Below are 21763 nucleotides of genomic sequence, written 5' to 3'. Positions count from 1 at the left end.
AGTGTGCCAGCACCGCAAGGCGGAGGATTAGCCTATTGAGCCACAGCGCCGGCCTTGTTACCACTCTTAATTATTAATAATTATCTATTTTCAGTTAACTATATGCTCATATGTTTAACCATATAATAAGTAGAGAACAGTATGGAGAAAGAAAAACACTGTAGAAAATCATCTATCACAGAATGTCAGTTTCCCTCCTACCCATTACCCTTTAGGTCTGTATTAGTTACCACAAATCAGGGTAACATATGGTATTTGTCCTTTCAGAATGGCTTATTTCACTAAATATACTGGTTTCCAATTATATCCATTTTGTTGCTAAAGACAGCATCTCTGTAATCCCCAATGGGTTGTGTTACCTAGTGTATATAGGCCATGATTTCTTTATCCAGTCATCAGTTCATGGACATCAGGGTTGATTCCATGTCTTAGCTATTTTGAACTGAGCTGTACTAAACTTGGAGGTGCAAATAATCCTTTCAAATCTGCTGATTTCATTTCCTAGGGGTAAATCACCTTGAGATGGATTGCTGAGTCATATAGTAGATTTATTTCCAGCTTTCTGAGGTATCTCTACTTGCTTCCACAATGGCTTCACCAGTTTATGTTCCCACCAACAGTGGATTACGTCCCCATAGTTGTCACATCCTCAGTAGCATTCATTGTTTGTTGATTTCTGTATGTGAGCCATTCTAACTGTTGTGCAGTGAAACCTCATTGTCATTTGGATTTGCAATTCTGTGATGGTTTGTGATCTTGAGCATTTTTTCAAGTGTCTGTTGGCCATATGAATGTCCTCACTTGAAAAAATGCATGTTCAAGTCCTTTTCCCATTTCTAAACTGGATTTTTGGTTTTGTGGTTGTTGAGTTCCTTGAACTCTTTATAGATTCTGGATATTAATCTTTTATCAGTTTCATAGTTTGCAAGTATTTTCTCCCATACTTTCAGTTGCCCTTTCACTTTGCTGAGTGTTTCTTTTGTAGCGCAGAAGCTCCTCGGCTTGATGGAATCATATTTGTCTCTGCTTTTATTGCTTGTGCTTCTGGGATCTTTTTCCCTAGAAATCTTTGCCTATGCCAATACCTTTCGGTTTTCTCCAATGTTCTCTAGTAGTTTGATGAGATTGGGTCTTAGATTTTGTTCCTTGAAGTATTTTTAATTGTTTTTTGTATAAGGTGTAAGGCATGGGTCTTCTTTCATAGTTCTGCATGTGGAGGTCCAGTTTTCCCAGGACCATTTTTTGAAGAGACTGTCCTTTGCACCTGGGATTGATCTTTAGCTCATTTGTCCAATAGAATTTGTTTGTAGATGTGTGCACAGATTTCTGGAGTTTCTTTTCTGTTCCATTGGTCTGTATGTCAATTTTTTTGCTTATACCATGCTGTTTTGATTGTAACTGCCCTGTTCTGTGTCTTGCAGTCTGTCGTTGCGATGCTTTGAGCTTTGTTTATGTATATGTTTTAAATTTGTATTTAACAAATATAAATTTCAAAAGTGCAACTTTTGGATTATAGAGGCTTTTCCCCCCATAACCTCCCTCCCACCCACAGCCATCCCATCTCCCACCCCCTCTCCCATCCCATTCTTCATCAAGATTCATTTCCAATTAGTTTTATATACAGAAGATCAACTTAATATATACTAAGTAAAGATATCAACAGTTTGCACCCACACAGATACACAAAGTATAAAGTACTGTTTGAGTACTAGTTTTACCATTAATTCGCATAGTACAACACATGAAGTATAGTGCTCATTAAGAAATGCCACTCATTTACTTTTTTTCCCCCATTTTCTTTTTAATAGGTACAGTAGCATCTTAGGAACATCAGATTACTTGTTAGAACAAGGAAACTGTGTCTTCCAAAACCTGCCTTACAGACTGTCAGCCAGGATATCTCCTGCACGAGGCCTTTAGGAGAAGGAGACAGGCAAAAAATGCAGCGTTCAGAACACAGTTGCATAGGGAAGCAATGCCTCTCTACATGTTTTCCTCAAACTTCTATTTCAGATCGTTGGGCAGAGAGAGTGCATATTCAGGGAGTTCTAAACCCTTGCCCGAGCCCCCATCACAGACAGAGAGATGCAGTGGTAAAATGGACCTGTATATTACATCCTCAATACCCACTTCTGGGTGAGACAAGGGTTACTTAGAGGACTTTTCTCATCACTCTGGTTAACGTGTTTATGGTTTGGATCAGAAGTGAGCAGAGGGCCTGTGGCATTATGGAAAGGACCTGAGTTGATGTAAGTCTGAATTGAGGTCAGTCCGTGGCTTGACCTGTTTCTAGGGGAGTTATATGGCATCTTTCATCCTTCTCTGCCTCTTCCTCAAAATGGAGATAATCGTGGTTTCTTCATCCGTTTGTTGTGAAGATAAATAAGTTCAGGTACTTGCGGTAGTACCTGGTACACCAAACGTTCTCTTTAAGTAGTCTTTGTCCTTATTAAAAATGTGGATGTGTGTGCAGGAAAGGGTGTGATAGTGGGGAGGAGCTGGGGGGAACTGTGGCCCGATACTCTGTTTTCTCTTTAGCGCCAGTTTGTCTTAACCTGTGGGCAAGTGCATGTGTTGAGGAAAGTAACAGGACAGCCCTTATGGCAGATGGATTTCTGCTCCTGTACCTTCCATGGGGAAGACTCACCCTGCTGGAAGTCAGAGGCACAAAGCAGCAAAAAGCCTAAAATTGGGATTCCAGATGAAATAATCTTACTTTAATTTAAAAATATTTAAATGAACACTGACCACAAACAATGCGTAGTCTGGTGCTTTGGGGACCTGACTCTGTTCTGTCATCCAAGGCACTCTTTCTCCAGGTTGTCATTTTAATTTGTCATTCCTTGGGTATTAGATCACTGGATGGTTGAGTATATTTATTTAGTTATTGTGAAAGTTGAAGGTGGAGGGAGGAAAGAGAGAGAGAGGGAAGGAGTCTTCCATCTGCTGGTCTACTACCAAATTGGCTGCAATGGGCAGAGCTGAGAGTTTCTGAAGCCGGGAGCCAGGAGCCTCCCCCGGGGTCTCTTCATGGGTGCAGAGGCACTAGGACTTGGGGCATTTTTTACTGCCTTCCCAGACCACAGCAGAGAACTGCATTGGAAGTGGAACAGCCAGGACTCGAACTGGCGTCATGGGATGCCGGCACTGCTGGTGGTGGCTTGACCCACTACCCCACAGTGCCGGCCCTTCCCGGAAGCCATTCCCCCTGGGATCCAGCTGTCTGCTAACACGCCTGGGAAAGCGGAGGGAGACGGCCCAAAGACTTAGGCCCCTGAACCCAGAATGGAGCACCAGATAAAAAGTCCCTGGCTTCTGCTTCGGCCTGTCCCAGTGCTGGCCTTTGTAGACACCTGAGGGGTGAACCCCCATATGAACTATCACTCAGAGAGAGAACAGTGCTTGCGATGGCCCCTGCACTGCTTCTCTCCCCACGTGGCTTTGATGGCCAGCGCTGGGCCAGGCAGAAGCCAGGAGGCAGGGGCTCCATTCAGGACTCCGAGCGGCAGGGAGGCAGGATCCAGAGAACCTGGGCAATCAGCAGTTGCCTCTCTGGGTCAAAGTCTGGAGCAGCGGGACTGAAGTGGCCCTGGGGCTTCTGTCCCTGTATGCTGCAGTGCGAAGATGCGTCCTGTGGCGACATGGCAACGGCCAGTGGGGACTGCGCCTGCGTCCTGCACTTTGACGCGGAAGTGCACCCTCTGACATGGCCGCCTCTGACCTTGGCGCATGGGTAGGAGTCAGCACCTGCGTCTGCTGCTGCCCGAGAGTCTGCACAGGCCATGAGGTAAGGAGCTTTCCTCGACGCTGGTGGCCAAACCTAAGCCTGACCCATCAGCCCCAGGGTCATGCCGGCATCAGGAGAGGCTGCATGTCCGAGGCTGCCAAGCCATTTCCCAGGCACGTTTCTCTTCTTCAGCCCCTTCTGGAAGCAATGGCTTTGGCAGGCCTCTATCCCGCCAGCAGACCGGGCCCCCTTGGAGGTGAGTGATGCGTGGCTGTTGCGGCTTCCCGCTGGGGTCTTGGGTGCCGGCGTGCCTGTTGTTCTTGGTCCCGAAGGCTCGGGTGGAGTCGCAGTTGTGCTGTGCGGACAGTCTGGAAGGGTCCCCAGGGTACGAGCAGCTGTGCGAGAGCAGAGGTGACTCGATCTCCTCCCAGAACTGTCCTACGTTCCCGTCTGTTTGCTTTTTGAGGGCCCAGCCACCCTGCTCTAGACCTCTGAGACTGTTGTCGGGAGGAACGAGAGCGAAAGTGCGTGTCTGTGTCCTGGTCTAGGAGGACAGTTTTGGGTTCCTGGCATTGGGTGTGATGTTAGCGCTCTGTGGGTTTTTCATGAAAGACCCTTGTCAGGCCGAGGTGTACCTTCTGTCCTAATTTGATGATTTGTTTTTAATACCGCAAAAGTAATGAAGGTTTTGTGGAATAGGTTTTCTGTGTCTGTCGGGATACTTTGTGGCTTTTCCCATGTTTGTTCTGCTCTGGGATAAATTGCTTATGTATGCTAGCCGTCCTTGCATTCCCGGAGTAACTCTCAGTTGCGCACAGTGTGCTAAGCTTTGTTTGTGCTCCCGGATGGCATTTGGTAATATTTTGTTGAGGTATGTGACACATTCATGATGGATATTTGTGTGCCATTTTCTTTATGATGTGTGCTTGTTTTGGATGTTGGGATAATGCTGGTCTGATGGAATAAAATGGAAGGATTTTCCTCTTCATCTCCTTTTTGGAAGGGTGTGCAAAGAACATATTATAATTATCTTTTAAATGGGAGTTCTCACCAGTAGAGCCATCTGGTCCTGGACTTTTCTTCATGTTTTTTGTTTGTTTATTTTTGTTTCCCTGCTACTGCAGTCTCTTTTCAAATTATGAGTATATTTAGGGTTTCTTGTTTTACTGTATTCAGTTTTAGTGGTTTGTGTCTTTCTAACAATCAGTCCATACACTGTATCAACATTGACCAAATCCTTGTGCCTTGGCTTTTCCATAGTGTTTTCTGATTATTATTTTGGTAAGGTAGGTAATCATGTCCTCTCTGTTGTTTCTGTTGTGAAGTCACTTGAGTCTGTTCCCTTTTTTCCCTTGTTTCCTGTGGATAAACGTTTTGTCCATGTCACTGAGTGTTCAAGAATAGTATTCTGGTCTCACTGCATTTCTGTTGTGATATTTTCTATTCCGTTGGATTTATATCAGTTTGTATATTTTTCCTCCTTCCACTTTCTTAAGATTTACTTTGTTGTTCTAGTGTTTGAAGGTAAAATTGGGTTTATTGATCTGGTATCTGTATTCCTTAATATATATATATGGCAATACAATTTCTCATGTGAAACAAGTCCTGTCAACATGGAAAACTGTATGGATGTACACAGTACTGGTAACATATTGAAGGAAACGAATCATTATGTAGGCAGAGGTTTTCACAGGCCTATGCTCATTGCAGCAGGATGCACAATAGCCAGGCTGTGCATTCTGTGTATGTATGTATGGTGTCCATAGCCCATAATGTCTTTATTCAGTCTTCAGGTGATGTGCATTTTGGTTGCTTACATATCTTTGCTCTTGTAATCAGCTGTAGTAAATATGAGGGCAGAGATAACTGTTTGTATGTTGATTTCATTTCCCTTTTGTATATTCCCAGGGCTGGAGTGGCTGGCTCATATGGTGCATCTATATTCAGATTTCTGAGGTATCTCCATACTGTCTTACACAGTGGCTATACCAGTTTACATTCCTACCAGCAGTGGATTACGGTGTCTTTCCCCCACATCCTGAAGGCCAATGTAGTATTGATTTGCATTTCCCTGATGGCTAGTGATCCTGAGCATGTTTACATGTGTTTGTTGGCCATTTAGATTTCCTTTCTTGAAATATGCCTGTTGAAGTCCCTTGCATATTTCTTGATGGGTGGATTGTTTTGCTGTTGTTGAGTTTCTTGAAAGTTTTTGGGACTTAATCCCTTATCAGTTGCATACTTTGAAGATAATTCTGCCCATTCTGTTATTTGCTTTTTCATTTTGCTGAGTGTTTCTTTTGTAGTGCAGAAGCATCTCAATTTTTTTGTTTTCTTCTATTCTTTTGTTTAATCTTTTGTGATTCTCAGATATTGGACCTCCTTGGTTAAATTTATTCCAAGGTCCTTTATTTTCTTTGTAGCTACTTGAACAGGTTTGGTCATGGAGGTTCTTTCTCAGCCATGACATTGTTGGTGTATACAAAGGCTGTTGATTTTCTATCCTGCCACGTTACCAAACTTTACTATGAGTTTTGAGAGTCTCTTAGTGGAATCTTTTGGATCTCCTATATATAGAATCATGTCATCTGCACATAGGGGTAGCTGAACTTTCTCCATCCCCATTTGTATCTAACATTGAGAAATGAGAGAAAAAGTACCAACAGGATAACATGCACGTAGAAAATGTCAACAGTGACCTCAGATGCTACCTTTATATTCTATCTTGCTTTGTGGAACACAGGATTTGTCCTATTTCAAACATGATCCATACTTTAAATGCAAGGCTAGTTATGGAGATTGGAGATTGGGAAGCATACCTGTGTTCGGTGGAGAACCGTGTAGATCACGGGTGTTTCAAGTCCTTGTGCAAATGGGTATATAAGTGTCTGAATAAATAAATTCCAAAGATTTCCTCATGTATAATTCAGAAATAATACCACACAGAATGTTTGTAAGGAAGAAGAGAATGAATGGGTACCAAAACCTTTTCTAAGACTGAGTTAAGGCCGGCGCCGCGGCTCACTAGGCTAATCCTCTGCCTTGCGGCGCCGGCACACCAGGTTCTAGTCCCGGTCAGGGTGCCGGATTCTGTCCCGGTTGCCCCTCTTCCAGGCCAGCTCTCTGCTGTGGCCAGGGAGTGCAGTGGAGGATGGCCCAAGTGCTTGGGCCCTGCACCCCATGGGAGACCAGGAGAAGCACCTGGCTCCTGCCATCGGATCAGCGCGGTGCGTGGGCCGCAGCGCACCGGCTGCGGTGGCCATTGGAGGGTGAACCAACAGCAAAGAAGACCTTTCTCTCTACCTCTTTCTCACTGTCCAATCTGCCTGTCAAAAAAAAAAAAAGACTGAGTTAAACTCTTTTTCAAATTCTTTGTTAGTAGGGCATGTAGTGCATATAGTATCAAATTCTAGATAAACTCTAGTAGTTGGCCTTGACGTAGTATTTTATTTAGAGCTATGTTTTCCTTTTTTAAAAGAATTTTGCCTTTTTAAAGATATTTTTTACTTGAAATTAGGAGTTACACACACACACACAGAGAGAGAGAGAGAGAGAGAGAGAGAGAGTAGGTGTCTTCCATATGCTGGTCCACTCCCTAATTGGCTACAATGGACAGAGCTGAGGGGATCCAGAGCCAGGAGCCAGGGGCCAGGAGAATCGCTGGGGTCTCCTGCATGGGTGCAGAGGTACAAGGACTTCTACTGCATTCCCAGACCACAGCAGAGAGCTGCATTGGAACTGGAGCAGCTGGGACTCAAACCAGTGCCCATATGGGATGCCGGCACTGTGGTCAGTGGCTTCACCTGACCCCACAGTGCCTGCCTCTCCTACAGGTCATTCCCCGTGGGATCCAGCTGTCTGCTAAGTAGCTTGGGAAAGCAGAGGGAAAAGGCGCAAGGACTTAGGCCCCTGAACCCAGAATGGAGCACCAGATAAAATGTCCCTGGCTTCTGCTTTGGCCTGTCCCAGTGTCAGCCTTTATGGCCATCTGTGGAGTGAACCCCCATATGGATGATCACTAAGAGAGAGAAATATTGTTCGCGATGCCTCCTGCACTGCTTCTCTCCCCACATGGCTTTGATGGCCAGGGCTGGGCCAGGCAGAATCCAGGAGGCAGGAGCTCCATTCAGGACTCCCACAAGGCCTGGAGGTAGGGTCCAGAGTACCTGGGTCATCAGCCACAGCCCCCCTGGGTCACAGTCTGGAGCAGAGGGACTGGAAGTGGCCCTGCTGTGTCAGACCCTGGATGCGGCAGCGTGCCAGTGCGTCCCCTGGTGCCATGGCAGCTGCCCATGGGGATTGCGCCTGTGTCCAGCACTGTTCCTTGGAAGTGCGTGCACATGTGTAGCCCCTTTTGACCCGATGTGCTCAGGTGGGAGTCCACAGTGCGTTGGCTCAACCCGAGAGCCTTTTCAAGCAATGAAGAGCCATCCTTGAACCTGCTGGCAGAGCATGAGGGTGACCCAGCAGCCCCAGGGTCAGGCCTGGATCTGGAGAGGCTGGACCCAAGGTGGCCACATCAGTTATCTTGGGCTTCTGGAAATTACTAGGCTCGGTGTTCTTCTTTGGCTCCTTCCAGAAGAGAATGCCTCTTACTGAGTTCCTGTTCCAGAAGAACAGAAATGCTCTTTCTGTGTTGAGTTTGGTGTGTTGGCCTTTCTGTCACGGTGTTGGTGGGGGCTGGGGTGTGCATGCAAGGGGGTTAAGGGGATAGTAGGAGGAGGAAGAGTGTCAAGGGAGAGGCGGGAGCAGAGAGGAATGGGAGAGAATGAAAAGGTGGCATGAATGTGGGGAGGTGTGAAACGAAGCTAAGAAAGGCGTGTTGCAGAAAGGAAAGGGAGGGGGAGTGTGACAGGAGTCCTGGAGGGTGTGGTGGGTGGTTGGGAGAGGAAGAATTTTTCCCATGGTCCTGGTACTGTTTTGGGGGTTTCCTGTGCCTTGCCAGATGTAGCCTTGGCCACATCCATGAGAAGAGGCCTTGACTCACGACCTCTCTGCTCTGGGTTGTGCAGCAGTGTAAGGTATGTGTGCAGGGGCACGGGGGCACGGGGCACTCGAATTAACTGGCATGTAATCCAGTGAATTTTCACAGACTGCACGCACGGAGGAGAAGGCAGAAGCTTAGAGAAACACCAAGAATCCCTCTGTGTTCTGTTCCAGCCTGTCCAAGGTTCTGACACCTCATAGTAAGTACTAGATATTTTTTACTTTTTTTAAACTTTTATTTAATGAATATAGATTTCCAAAGTACGATTTATGGATTACAATGGCTTCCCCCACATACCGTCCCTCCCACCCACTACCCTCCCCTTTCCCACTCCCTCTCCCCTTCCATTCACATCAAGATTCATTTTCGGTTATCTTAAAATACAGAAGATCAGCTTAGTATACATTAAGTAAGGATTTCAACAGTTTGCTCCCACACAGAAACATAAAGTGAAAAATAATAGATGATTTTTTTTAAATGATGATGAAATCAGATCAGACCTATTGTCATGTTTAATCCCAGTGAGAGTCAAGTTGGGAATTGATAATTTCTTCTTCTTTTTTTTTTTTTTACAGAAGATCAGTTTAGTATGCATTAAGTAAAGCTTTCAACAGTTTGCACCCCCATAGAAACACAAAGTGAAATATATTGTTTGAGTACTCGTTATAGCATTAAATCTCAATACACAGCACATTAAGGACAGAGATCCTACATGAGGAGTAAGTGCACAGTGACTCCTGTTGTTGACTTTACCAATTGACACTCCTGTCTATGGCATCAGTAGTCTCCCTATGCTCCAGTCATGAGTTTCCAAGGCTATGGAAGCCCTCTGAGTTCTCCGATTCTTATCTTGTTTAGACAAGGTCATAGTCAAAGTGGAGGTTCTCTCCTCCCTTCAGAGAAAGGTACCTCCTTCTTTGAAGACCTGTTCTTTCCACTGGGATCTCACTCGCAGAGATCTTTTGCCAGAGTGTCTTGGCTTTCCATGCCTGAAATACTCTCATGGGCTTTTCAGCCAGATCCGAATGCCTTTAGGGTATTTTTTACTTTTTAAAGATTGGTTTGCAAGGCAGAGTTATAGATGAGGCAGTGTAGGAGAGATCTTCAATGTATGGGTCCCTACCCCAGGTGGCTACAGTGTCCCGAGGGTGGGCCATGACAGACCAGAAGCCAGGTACTTTATCCAGTACTCCAGTGTGGGTTTGGATGCCTAAGCCTTTGGGCTGCTTCCTCTGCTTTCCTTAGGGATATGAGCAGAAATCTGGATTACAAGTGGGAACAGCCTAGGTATTTGGGGCAGCGGGTTGGCTGAGCCATGGCATAGTGGATGAAGCGCCGCCTGCAGTACCAACATCCCATATGGGTGTTGGTTCGAGTCTCAGGAGTTTCACTTCCGTTCCAGCTCTGCTGTGGCCTGGCCAAGTAGTAGAAGAGGGCTCAAGTCCCTGGGCCACTGCACCTGTGTGGGAGTTCTGGAGGAAGCTCCTGGCTCTTGGCTTCAAATCTGCTTAGCTCCGGCTGTTGCATCCATCTTCTATTTTTATCCTTGTATCTCAAGAGCAGTATCTTTCGTGTGTTTCACAATATATACTAAGCTTAATAAAATGAAAAGGTTTGAAGATTTTCCTGCAGTGGCCTTTGCTGCAGCCTCTCCAGTGGGCAGAGCACCAAACATGCCTCTGTATTTCCGAGTTTCAACTTGGCAAGAAACAAGTTGTGAGCTTTAGGACTGAAGAAAAGAATTGTGCAGTGAACACTCTTTACTTTGTACTGTGAAGTTTATGGGTCAGTTTCTCTGGGATTGTGCTAATAAAGTAACTCCCATGAAAGCCAAGGGTGTTGATCCTAAAGACTGAAGTTAGGGGATTACTCAGACTTTGAATTTCAGCTTCTTATTGTGTATCAAGTGATCCAGTGCTTGTCATTGAAGAAGAATGCGTGAATCTCTTTGACGCTGAGGTTGGCTCTACCTCATAGCAGTGACTCTTACCATTTAGTGCACTTAAGAGTCAACTGGGGAGCTTGTTAAAGCACCGACTCTGGGCCCCACTCCAGAGTCTGTGAAAGGGACAGGAATAAGCATAGCCACTGGGCTCCACACCATACAGGTACAGCTATGGCTTTAAAGCTGTTTCACTGACCTCATATGTGAGATTGTTAAATTAACAACAGGAGTCACTGTGTTCTAACTCCCTATGCAGGATCTCTGTCCTCAATGAGTTGCATTATGAGAGTTAACTGTAAAACTAGTTCTCTTTTTTATTTTTTTTATTTTTTGACAGAGTGGACAGTGAGAGAGACAGAGAGAAAGGTCTTCCTTTGCCATTGGTTATCCCTCCAATGGCCGCCGTGGCCAGTGCGCTGTGGCCGGCGCACCGTGCTGACCCAATGGCAGGAGCCAGGTACTTATCCTGGTCTCCCATGGGGTGCAGGGCCCACGCACTTGGGCCATCCTCCACTGCTCTCCCAGGCCATAGCAGAGAGCTGGCCTGGAAGAGGGGCAACTGGGACAGAATCCGGCGCCCCAACCGGGACTAGAACCCGGTGTGCCGGCGCCGCAAGGCAGAGGATTAGCCTAGTGAGCCACGGCGGTGGCCGAAAACTAGTTCTCAAACTGTGTGTGTGTGTATGTGTGTGTAAGTGCGTGTGTGTGCAACTTGCTGAAATCTTTACTGAATATAGAATTTGTCTTCTGTGTATAATATTAATTGAAAATGAATTTTAATGGAGAATGGGACTGGGAAGGGGAGAGGGAGGAAGAAGTGGTGTGGGAGTGTAGGTGGGAGGATGGGTATGGTGGGAAAATTCACTGTATTCCTAAGGTTTTATTTATAAAATTTATATTAAAAATAAATAAATAGAAAGGAAGAAAAAAAAGCTGATTTTCAGCAATGGGTCTCTTGACCTTTGGGTATTCGTAGCCGTGGGGAGTAGTTTTATTCATTAAAGACTTTAGCATCCTCTCTGGTGTTTATACACTAAGTGTTGGTTGTACCTCACCCCCAAGTTGTGACAGGTAAATTCTCCAGCCTCTGCTTGGTGGGACCCATTCCTGTAGATTCTGGCTGGCTGGTAGACAAGTATCATGCACTGAGTTTTGAGTTGGTAAATGGTAAGGTCAGTTTTAGAGTTTGTTGAGTTGAATTGGTTGGTGGGGTACAATGAATGTCCAGTTATTTTGATATGGGAATTATTAGGGCTAGATATAGGATTTGGGAGCCATCATCATCTCTAGTTTAACTCTAAAAATGGCTAAAATATCCAAGAAAATGATAAACTGAGAGAGGAACAGTGGCTGTAACACAGAACCTGGGAAGAGTGCTGATGGTGTGGGAGGTGAGTGAAGGAAGAGGCTTCCATAAGAAGTCATCAGGGATGTAAGAGAAGGGCAAGAAGCAGAGATGTTTTGGAAAGTGATGGAAGCGAGTATGGCCAGAATAAGGAAGGTGACACTCAGCAGGAGAAATGCTTCAGAACTACAAATCCCAAAAAGACTGATGGAACCTAGCTGCTGAGAGATCATCTTGACTGTAGAGACCTGTACTGTATAAGATGTGGCCGCTGAGCACTAGAGGTGTGGCTGGACCATGCTGTAATTTGCTATAAGCACAAAGTTCACACCTCCAAAGAGTTTCCCTCATGACTCATTTCAGTCTCCTACAGTGATTCAGACTACAGCCTGGAGGTGAGAGTGACGGGCGGTCTCAGCATCCTAACCACTGCCGTGTCTTCCGTGTTGGAGAAGTTCTCCTACATCCTCGAGGACAAGGTTAGCTGCTATGGGCAGACCGAGAAGCCAGAGGCCCCACTGCATACTCTTTGCCAGTAAGAGAGAGCTCTTTGCTTATCTTCTAAAGTGAAATCGCAGTTTAGTGGTCGCTTGTTTAGATGTTTGTTGATGAAAATATGCACTGAAAATAGATAATGCGATGTGTGTGCATTTGGGATTTTTGTTGTGTTTAATTTCACTCTGCTTTCCTCTCCCTTTATCTCAAATCCTTTTGCTTTTAAGATAATTAATTTTATACTTTATTCCTAACAGTGTATTCAAGAAACTTACAAATGGTATAGAGAGTCTCTCTCTCTCCCTCTCTCTCTCTCTCTCTCTCTGTCTCTCTCTCTCTTTCTCTCTCTGTATCTCAGGGATATCTAGGTTCCTTATAATGTACAGATCACATTCTTCAATATAGAAGAAACCTGATTTATTTATCCAATCCACATAATGATTGCAGTTTCGTTTTGTGAGATTTTCCCCCTTAGAAGTGTTGATCTGCAGTGATAATCATCCAGCTTGACTATGCACATGTGATTCCTTCTAAGAAGTGGGGGTTTGGGGTCATAAGTCATGCATATTTTTAAATTTAAATATCTATGACCCAGTTTTGGTGCAGAATAACTGCCAATTTCCATTCACACCCACAGGTTGTTAAATCCCCCAGTTTCCCAAGTCGTCAGCCACTTGTGACTGTTGGGGAAAAACTGCCCATACTGGTGCTTCTGGTCTCAGACTTAGTATTTCCTGCCTCCTTATACACTAAGTATTTTTATGGGCCATTGGATGTCTTGGCAACCATCACATTTAGAGCTGAATTGATTCCATCAAATGGACAGCTCCTAATTTATTTGACTGTTACCAACTTGGTAGATGTAGAGTCAATTTGCTGTTTCTGAGAAGTCTCATTGTTCTGTGGCCCATCACTGGCTCAGCTGTTGAGATTTGGAGTTATCACTGCAGACTCATTTGGCATATTTTTGTCTGATGCTCACTGATTCAATCCGTACTTCATTCCTCGGATAATGAGCATTGTAGCACTGTGATTGAGGGACTGGGCTCTGGAGTTAGCCTGTCTGGTTTCAAATATGGTGTCTTCTGCTTTCTCTGTGCCTTGAATGATCAATTTACCTTTCTGGGCCTGAGGTGTTCATTGTGAAATTATAACAGCCCCCACTCTCTCAGTGATCATTCCCCAACTTTGGCACACATCAGATTTTTGGGGAGAGCTTGTTACATCAGAGACTGGGCTCTGCATGTTGGCATGTCTCAAGTAGCAGCAGTACAAGCATTTGTGATTCTAGCATTTTCCTGGGTGATGCTGACCTTGCTTCCTGGGGATTTTGTTTTGAGAAGCTATTGTGAGTATTAATTGAGGTGACGCATGAACAATGCTGCTTAGCACCATGCTTGTGTTGCCCTCGGTAATTAGGTAATAACTTTTGAGCAATCCATGAAGTTTCTGGCCATCGTTAATGACAGTCAGCAGATCATGTGAGTTTATGGCAGGAGAGTACAGGGTCGCTCTAAAATATCAACCTCTAGCATAGAGGTCAAGTTCCTCTCTGTCCTGGGGCTTGAGCGGTGTGTGTGTGTGTGTGTGTGTGTGTGTGTGTGGTAGGCAGTATACTTCTTTACAATTAACACAGACCTGAGAAAGGAACTATTCAATTGGGAAGTCATGGTCCTGTGACAACTTCCCTTCCTCTCCTCTTCACCTCAATAATCCTGTTTCTACATCACCCTTTTTAGCATTTTAAATAATTGTCCAAATGCCAGGAAAAACCTCAGGTAAATCCATGTGAGACACGCGATCCTCTTAGAGAGTGTGATTGCTGCCAGCGCAGAGACAAGAGCTGGGCTAATGAATTCGTTCTTCCTTTTATGAGGGGTGCCCTGCAGGTGGAATACTCAGAAATGTGAAATCTTGATCGAAATGTGACTCAATTGTAGGGCAGTTGAAATATATACAGGAGAAGAAATTTGGGTGGGAGAGTTGGCAAAAAATTCTGTTCCCTTTCCAGTGGCCACCCTGGATCCCATTCTTGAAAATCCTGCCGTTGTAAAATTCTGTTGTGCCATTTCCAGAAGTTAAGCCTTTACATGCAGCAAGTTTGTAACGGTGATTTCAGTCCCCAGAGAAACACACATCAAGGGCAGTTTAAGTTGTCATCCACTGCCTGGAGTTTAGCCAGGCATCTGTGCACCCACGGAGGATCCAGGGTACTCACACAGGGTGTAAGGTTGGGAAAGGGCACAGGAATCTTTGTTAAACCCCTCAACCCCAACAAGCCCAATGTTCCCACACTCACCCAAGGAGGGTGTGGGCCACGTGCCCTTGGCCATAGCTAGAGCAAGCCTAAAGAAGCCCATCGAGAACAAAGCTTGTAGAGGTCTCTGGGTTTCCACCCTCCACCCTCCCTCCTTGCATGCGCAGTCCTGATGCATGCCCCTGGCATGTTCAGAGGCGTTAGGGAATAACTTCAGTCCTTGGAGACCATACACTGACATGAAGATGGGGGAAGCATGTCTAGGGACACAGTCAAGTAACAAGAATTCTTCTGCTCAATATTGAGCAAAAAAAAAAAAAAACACCAAACCAAGAGTGCAGAATCTGATAAAATGCCCACCCCAGCACTCACCTTGGAGAAAGAAGACTGACATGCCACATTGGTTTCAACATTTTAAAGGCAGTAAAACATTAATGATAATGTAGAAGTCCTGCTCAGACCCCAGTCCCAACTTCCTCCCCTGGTCCCTGGAGGGAACACACTGGGAGGCATTTGCTGTTCATGCAGATTAATGGACATGGTTTTGTACTTAAAGTTTCAGCATGTGCAGATCTCTAACAAGTTTGTGGAGATTGTGCAGGATCTTGAAGCATTTTTAAATATTTTGTTTATTTGAGAGAGAGGGAGATATAAAACCCACTGCACCAGTGTGCACAATAGCAGGAAGCTGGATTGAGAAGATGGAACTGGGAGCTGAACCCAGACACTTTGGTATGGGACATGTGCTTCCCAACTGTCATCTTAGCTGCCAAACCAAATGCCTGCTCCTGCAAGCTATTTTAATTCCATTTCTCATGAACCTTTTGAAGTACCCTCATGTGCAGCCACATACCCAATACATAGTATTTTTTTTAATTCGAAAGGCAGAGTTACTGAGAGGGAGGCAGGGACATACACACGTCTCCCATGCTCTGGTTGGGTCATCTCGTAGAATATGCCATACTTGTACTTGTGTACTGGCCAGGTGTCTAGCAGAGGGCACTTATGCACCTTGAGCCCCAGTGCTCTGTTACAGAGTAAGGTGCTGCAGGTTGCTCCACAGCTTCCTGAAGGAGGGTGGTCTCGGCCTCTCAACCATACTTTCCCCAGCACTTTGTATTCTCATTTGCGGGCTTCTCCTGATGTTTAATTTCATCTGATTTTTTAAATATCAACTGGAGACTCTTTCTCCTTAAGGGTTTGGGGATGGATAGAGTAAAATAGAGTACAACAGACAGAGAACTTGGCAAATTTGTGTCTTGGTCACCATTGTGTTTTGGTATCTCATGTGGTTCCTGGCAATTTCCAAATGTTAAAAAAACCATATACTATATGTACATAAATATAATGTTATTTCTTTTTATTTATTAGAGAGGTGCCTAATGAAAAATACTCTGTCAAATTTTACAATGAATCGCAGTATAATTTCAAAGAACAAAGTGAAACAAATGAAAGACCTGTGGCCCCACTACCCTGAGCTCGCCTCACCTTGCTGCCTACTTTTGACAGCTCCAGATCAGGAGCTGCCTGAAGCGATGCTCCCTGTACCAGCCTACAGAGTCTGGGTCTTTGTTTTCTGATTGGTTGGCACCAGAAAGTATTTCCATCAGAACTGAAGTTTGCCATTGAATACCAATTTTATAAAAGTGTTGCTCAGTCCTACTATTTCCCTTTAGCTTCTTGGTGTCCAGCATTGCAGCATTCTTCCTCGGATGCTGTGTAGAGCCCCGGCGCTGGACTTGGAACAAGGAGGTGAGCTCCATGATGAGCAACACCTGCAGGAAGGCTGGGCTGCTGGTGTCTGAGGAGTGGTAGTGGATTCACTGGGCCTCTGACTCAGGTTCATCCATCCTCGCCTGGTGAGTCTTTTTGAACTCTTTGTGCATATCGTGTGATGGCCCTGAACATGGGTCAGGGACACTCAGGCCTTCAGGAGCCAGATGGAAGGAAGAATAAATTGTGTATTACATTGTATGCTACAAATTAAATAGTGTATTTTATATTATAAATTATTTTTGTTACATATCATAAATTGTATGTTGTTATAACTGTACTTTAAAATGTATATGTGCTCAGAGGTATCACATATAGTTCCAGAAGGAATGAACCTGCCTGGCTGAATGCTGATGCCAGGATGGGTGAACCACCAGGTGGGCGATGAAGACATCCAGCCACTGTATTAATTTCCAGGTTTTTTTGGTATTATTTTCTGGATTTATAGTTGTACTTAGTGGATAGGAACTGAGAAATGGATCTGGTCATCCAGAAAGGAAGTTTCTGCTCGCAGGCTTTGACTTCTGTTTTTCCTGATTTGCTAAGATAGTTTATCTCAGTGTGCCTTGAAGGTTCTCCAGCACAGCAGTGATAGCATTGACTGGGAAACCCAAGTAGACAGTTGTGTGTGTGTCATTGCCCACTGAACTCTGATTCTCCTCTGTGATACTCAGTGTTTCCCTAATTTTGTGAAAATTCCTGAGGAATGTATTCTGTTATATTATCTTTATGAATGTAGTTATATGAGGAAACACATAATGTAAAAATGTATGTATCCCAGTCATATTATTAGATTAATTGGGACTGTGGGACTCAACAGAGGCAACTAGATCAGAGAATGGCTCTAGAATTTTAAGAAGTAAGCATCAATTGCTGAGGATATTTGTTGCACTTAGGAAACTAAGGTCCTGGATACCTCAGTACAGGTTATTTTTACTTCCAGATTAGATGTTGAAATGCTGGAATTATTTTAACTATGATATTCGTAGAGCATGTTTAGTTCTGAGTGGGCAGGGACTGTTGTTTCTGCACAGTATGCAGAAAGGTGGCCATATAATTGGTTCTAAAACTTGGGTTGACAAAATGCAATCCCTCTTTGTCCCTCTGTTTTACAAAACAAAAACTTTCAAAATATTTAGGTATTGTGCTTTGTGCTTTGGTTCTTACAGAATGTGGTGAATTAAGACTTTGTTCCTACTGGTCAGCAGTAACTAGTGTTGTCCTTGAAGAGTCATCCCTCTGGCTTCATTTCCCCTGGGATTGCTATTGTGGTGACTCCTCCTCATCACTCCTCCTCATCCTCCAGGTCTCAGCTCAAGGGCTGGCTCTGAGGAGGCCACCTGTGACCCCCCAGTAAGTTTATTCTGCACACCTTTGCCCTTCAAATTCCTACTGGCTTTATAGGAGTTATGATCAGTGTGTGTGGTTTCTATGTTTTGCAACATTTATTTGAAATGAGGAGTGGGGATGAAAAAGAGATATTTTCAGATCCTCCATCTGCTGATTCACTCCCCAAAGGCCAGCAACAGCTGAGGATGGGCCAGGCTGAAGCCAGAAGCCTGGAGCTAGGAACCTTGGTCCTCAAGTACTGGAGCCATCATATATCATCTCTCGGGTGCATTAGCACAAAAACTGAATCAGAAGTAGAGTGGCCAGGACTCAACTAGGCACTCCACTATGGGATATGCACATCCCAAGCAGCTGCTGAACCTGCTGAGCCAAAATACTCACCCCTATGTGTGTATTTGAAAAACTGCATTAAATGTATTTTATTTGAAAGGCATCATGCACAGACGCGCACGCACGCGCGCACACACATACACACACACACACAGAGAGAGAGAGAGAGAGAGAACTCTTATCTGTATTTTCACTGCCAAAATGTCCACAACAGCAGGAGCAGGGCCAGGCCCAGCAGGCCAGAACTCAGAGTTTCCCATGTGATGGCAGGAACCCAAGCACTGCTGCCTCCCAGGGTGCACATTAGCAAGCTGCTGGAATCCACAAGGGAGCTGGGACTGGAACCAAAGCACCCCCCATTAGGTGGGGAGCATCCCCAGACAAATCTTACTTCTGGGCCAAACGACCCTCCCATATCAATGTTGAATACGCAACAAAAGGATGAATGAATGAATGAATGAATGAGTGGCAAAGGGTTAGGAAGACAGGCACATGGAATTTGCTGTTTCCCAGGGCTCTGCAGCATGAGTGAGAAGGGCTTTTTGCCTCTCGTTGTTTCCTGCTTGGGAGCTCACCGGGAAACTCAACTCTGAGTGCTTCTGCAGCCTTGCTTTTGCTTTGCAGAGTCTTGTAGAACAAAGCCCTCATGGCCCTTGCTTTACTTGTTTCTTTACCAAAGTGGATTTTGTAAGACTTGTATTTCAGCTTTGCAAAACAGTGATGCCAAGAATGTTCACATGGGGAGGCCAAGCATCCTCTTTCAAGAAACTGACATGTTTTGTCTCCTATTGCTCTAGAAAGGATAGGGCCGGGCCCCAGGCGGGATCTATGCAGACATCCTGGGGAAGCTCAGGAGGGTTCCAGTCATTGAGCATGGGGGCTGGGCCTGTGAAGGAGCCGGCCTCCCACAGGTGGTGAGCTAAGGGTGCAAGTCCCAGTGGCCCCCAGGTGAGGAGGGAGGGACCAAGGGACTGCAGCTCCTGGCTGTCCAGCCTGTAAGTACCCACGGTCCTTGGTTGGCCACTTTTTTGGAGACAAACCCACACAGGAGTGTGTCTGTTAGAGAGCTGCAGCTTGGCTGGGGCTGGGGGTGTGCTCCCATGGGAACCTTTGCATGTGCGGGGCCAGGCTGGGACACAGCTCCTCTACCCCATTCCTGACACTTACAAACTTTCTTCAAGCTCCAGGCACATTGCTGTGGCTGCTGGAGAGGAGGTGTCCACTGGCCTGAGCTCGGCATGAGGTCCCCCCGTAGCACTTGACCCCCAGGCCACGTGGCAGCTGCAGAGACTCCCACTCCTGGGGTACACAGTGTGGGTGAACATGAGTGGTGAGTGAGTGGTGAGTGCGTGCTGGGCACGGGGAGGGTCCTGGAGCACCTGGGCAGGTGTGGCTCTGTCAGGCCCAAGCCTCACCTTTCAGGGTTGCCCGGTTTTCTGCTTGGGCACCAACAGCACTGGGCCATCTGGAGTTGGGACTCTGAGGGCAGGAATGTGGCAACTCTTGCCAGTTCCTGCAGTTCCTTCTCTGAGCAAAAAGTAGCAGAGATACAGGCTGAGTGCCCCATGTGTCGGTGCAGCACGCGGGCAGGTGCAATAGGCACCTGGGCTGTGCTGGCTGGCACAGGTGCTCCTCTGCTGCACTTGATCTTGTGGCAGTTATGGTGATTAGGAAAGTGGGTTCTTTACAGACCCCAGGGAGGTGACATTTCTCATGATGGCATGCCCCTGCGGGAACAGTTGGAACCATGCACAGGAGAAAATAGTGATTGCTAACTAACCAGCCACGGGGTCATGGCTGTGCTGGGTGAGTGAGGAGTCCTCGGCCAACCCACACAGCACCTGGAGGCAGAAGTGCTTTGTTCATCACCATGTTACTTCACTGCTTTCTCTCACTGAGTTACAGCCACTGTTTTCTCTGATTTGTCATTTGTCTTTGTGAACCCTCCCACCTCTCCATGATATGGTGGTCTTGGAATTCATTTTGGAAATGAAGGGCAGGTCGAAGACCTTTCTCTCTGTCTCTCTCTCTCTCACTATCCACTCTGCCTGTCAAAAAATTAAAAAAAAATGGCCATTGGAGGGTGAACCAATGGCAAAAGGAAGACCTTTCTCTCTGTCTCTCTCTCTCTCACTATCCACTCTGCCTGTCAAAAAATAAAAAAAAAAAAAAAAAAAAAAAAAAGAAATGAAGGGCAGGTCTACCTCTCTGGGTTCCACCTTGGTGAATGTCACAGGAAGTCACTTTTTTACAGTGGGGCTTTTGCTCCGTACACGTTATTCTCATTTTCACATGCAGAAGTTGGGGCTCAGAGAGGCTGAGTGACTTGATCATGGTGACACAGCATGATGCTGCCTGTGTTGCATAATCAGGGAGTGAGTCCTTGTGAGCAGAGAAGTGAGGCTGATGGGGCAGAATGAGTCCCAAGGCACCAGCAGGAGTGTCCTCATGGGACCTCTCTGAATCTGACCTTATGCAGCTTCCTCCTCTGCCCCATCCATGCTGGCCTCTCAGGTCCGTGATGGTGCCAAGTTCTCTTCCACCTCGGGGCACTTAGATTGCTTTTCTTTGTTGATTGTTTCTGTCCTTGAACTTCTGGCATGAAACTGAGGAACACACCACATTTCCAGGTGGTTAAGTGTTTGGTAGCTGGGGGAGATGTTCATGGAAGGATGAGTTTCCAAGCCTCATGTTCCTCTTCTGTTAAAATGGAATCCTCTCTGAAGATTATCCATTTTATCATCTTAAAAAGGTAAGTTTTGGTTTGCTGATCTAGTATATTTTTTATTTCATTGATTTATGTTCTGATCCATTTTATTTCTCATCTCATGCTTGTTTGGGGTTTTATTTTTTCTTGTTTATCTAAATTTTTGAGATGTATCACTTGATTTTGAATTTTAGGCATTTCTCATTTTAAATATGACTGCTGTATGCTATAAACTTCCCTCTTAATGTTTTTGCTGTAATCAACAGTGTTTCACATGTTTTGTTTTACTTTTCATTTATTTCAAGATAGGTTTTATTTGCTTTTTAATTTCTTCAGTGATCACTCATCATTCAGTAGCATCTAGTTAAATTTCCAAATATTTATGAGTGTTCAATTTTTATTCTTATAGTTTATTCCTAGTTACCTAATAGGATTTCAGTCTTTTCAGATTTGCTGAGAATTGATTTGTGGACCCATATATGATATATCCAAAAAAAAAATTGAGTGTGCTGATGAGAAGAATGTAGCTTTTAGGTTAAATGTCCTATAAATTTCTGTGAAGTCATTTACTTGATGTAATATTTTAGCTTTGGCATGTGTCATTATTTATATTGTATTTGGATGATCTGTCCATTGATGAGAGTGCATTGTTCAACTTACTCCCTATTGTTGTATAGGAATGTCTCTGCCTTTCGGTCTAATGGTATTTTCTGTGTATATCTGGGTGGTCTTGTGTTGGTTGCTTATATATTAATGATTGCTATGTCTTCTGCTAATCAAATTTAATCAATGCAATGTCCTTTTTATCTCTTTGTATAATTTTTGATTTCAAGTTTTTCATTTGTTA

At 45.0% G+C, this 21763-nt stretch overlaps 1 protein-coding gene across 1 annotated transcript in view; it reads left to right on the top strand.

The window, feature by feature from the left end:
• The window catches only part of LOC127489808 (trafficking protein particle complex subunit 9), a 99183-nt gene extending 91881 nt beyond the window's left edge, over positions 1-7302 (top strand). The window contains exon 8 of the mRNA XM_070063800.1: positions 3618-7302. The gene's annotated coding sequence lies outside the window, so the exon portion shown is untranslated. The remainder of the gene's footprint in view (positions 1-3617) is intronic.
• The last annotated feature ends 14461 nt before the right edge of the window (positions 7303-21763 follow it).

The sequence above is a fragment of the Oryctolagus cuniculus genome, chromosome 19 (genome assembly GCF_964237555.1).
Source record: "Oryctolagus cuniculus chromosome 19, mOryCun1.1, whole genome shotgun sequence".
Classification (NCBI taxonomy): Eukaryota; Metazoa; Chordata; class Mammalia; order Lagomorpha; family Leporidae; genus Oryctolagus; species Oryctolagus cuniculus.
Note: the sequence above shows the minus strand (reverse complement) of the source record. Positions and strands in the feature narration are given on the sequence as shown.